Source organism: Bos indicus x Bos taurus, chromosome 7 (assembly GCF_003369695.1).
Source record: "Bos indicus x Bos taurus breed Angus x Brahman F1 hybrid chromosome 7, Bos_hybrid_MaternalHap_v2.0, whole genome shotgun sequence".
Classification (NCBI taxonomy): domain Eukaryota; kingdom Metazoa; phylum Chordata; class Mammalia; order Artiodactyla; family Bovidae; genus Bos; species Bos indicus x Bos taurus.
Window position 1 is genome coordinate 7798559 of NC_040082.1, and position 2056 is coordinate 7800614.

The 2056-nt window shown below is 40.3% G+C and overlaps 1 non-coding gene across 1 annotated transcript; it reads left to right on the plus strand.

Moving 5' to 3' along the window:
• The first annotated feature begins 1551 nt into the window (after window positions 1-1551).
• On the plus strand, window positions 1552-1655 carry LOC113896713. The gene has a single exon (XR_003512087.1). It is a non-coding gene; the product is annotated as a U6 spliceosomal RNA (small nuclear RNA).
• Window positions 1656-2056: the final 401 nt, after the last annotated feature.

Here is a 2056-nt window from a genome sequence, read left to right on the forward strand (position 1 = left end):
TACAGGAAGAACACAGCATGGGAAAAAGCCTTTCCTTCTTGGTTCTGGGGTGCTCCCAGGCTGGCTCCTGCAGCAGAGGCAGCTTATGCAGGGGCACGAACTTGCACTGGCAGCATAGAAGCTTCCAGAACACCTGGCTCCATCACGTGCAAGTGCGGTAGGGGCTGCACCCAGAGTCAGAAGCTTCCGCGGTCATCTGCCTGAGGCCATCTGTAACTGAAGACATCATGGCGAGAGCACTCCCCAGCCCCCTCGGAGGGAGGTTCCTGACAAGTTCCAAGGGACAGATTTCTAGCAAATTCCTCCAGAGCCTCAACACGATTTATCTGTCATTCAGCAAGCCACAGCTGGGCTGTGTCTTTTAAGATCTGCATGTCAGCTTTGAAGAGGCAGTTCCTCCTTGGGTGCTTTATCTCACCCCTAGGGATAGGGGCTCCTCTTTACATCATCTGATCCTGTATTTTTTAGAATTTTCTATTATTAGCCAACTCTTAGTAACTATAGTCCCTTGTCATGGCTAATTCTTTATTACAGCTTTCCTTGTTCAAATCACTCAGTGGATTTTGTCTTCCAAATGGACTCTAACTGATACAAACTATGACTGAACCATCCTGATTGTCCATAATGTTAATATTAGATCACAGCATATATCTTAGAAAATATTCTGAGAAAAGAAAAATGATTTTTAAAATATGCTAGAAACGTGAATATATGTGCATTTGAAGGAGGCATCCACTGCTTATATTTATTCTTCTAAGAAATTCTCTTGAATTATGATAATTTTAAACTATGCTAGGTCTTCAGAAACCCATCCCTTAAATGTGCTTGCTCCCTACACACACATAAGCTTTCACACACATACGCTTTCTAAAATGCTGTCGATGTCTTAAGATAAGCCCCAGTCTCACTAAATGTTGAGTCTCCAAATTATGCATAAATATAATGCTTTATAACTGCAAATATGAAACCACACACTGACCAAAATTACAGAATGTTTAAAAATATTTTGAAATTGCAATGAGGTATGACTTTGTTCTCAATGCAACACTCTTTTATGCATCTCTTACCAGAACCTGTATCATGCTGATCCTGCCTGTTCAGTCAAGTATCTTTTTCCTTGCACTGAAAAGGAGTCACAGGGGAAATAAAATACTAGGTGGAATGGACCAGCACCTAGCTTGCAGCCCATTGTGAATATTTATAGGGCATTTCAGTGTTATTAGTCAAGTCTTTTCCTCAAAGCACTGTTTTGTTTAATATGTGATCAGAATAGTAACTGAGAAAAGAAAACTCTGTGTGTATGTGTAGGTACATGGACATATACGTACATGTGCTCACATCTGTGTAACCTGCTCACTGGCATTTTTCCTGTGGTATTTTTTCAGTCTCCTTCTTAGGCCCAGTTCTGGCTTTCAACTCTCATTTTACATACATTACAAAGTTTAGAACTAGACCCTCTTTTTCTTGAGACATAAGAAATGGAAGCAGAGTTCACTTTACGAAAACCAGATAGGCTCTTTCAAGAGAAATCAAGAATTACAGGTAAGCAGCTAGCTTCAGCAGCACCTATGCACAAACTGGAATGGTACAGAGAACATTAGCATGGCCCCTGCGCAAGGAAGTACGAAAGTCTACAACCAACAACCATAACTCCTCTAACTTCAGTTCAGTTCAGTTCAGTCGCTCAGTCGTGTCTGACTCTGCGACCCCATGAATCGCAGCACGCCAGGCCTCCCTGTCCATCACCAACTCCCGGAGTTCACTCAGACTCACGTCCATAGAGTCAGTGATGCCATCCAGCCATGTTACCACCTTCTATGCACATACACACACAAGTCACATTCTTCAGGATATTTTTCTTAATATGAAATATTTGCGTCTAATATTTTTCCAATAAATTTTTCCAATTAGTCCATTTGTATGTTATATTTCAGAACCACAACATTTCAGTATCAAAATGAGTATAAGATAAAAGTAAATGATTAAAGGAAGAATACGAAATACAAATTTTTTTTTAAGTCTGAAAAAACCCTGGAACTAGGAATATTTATTTTCT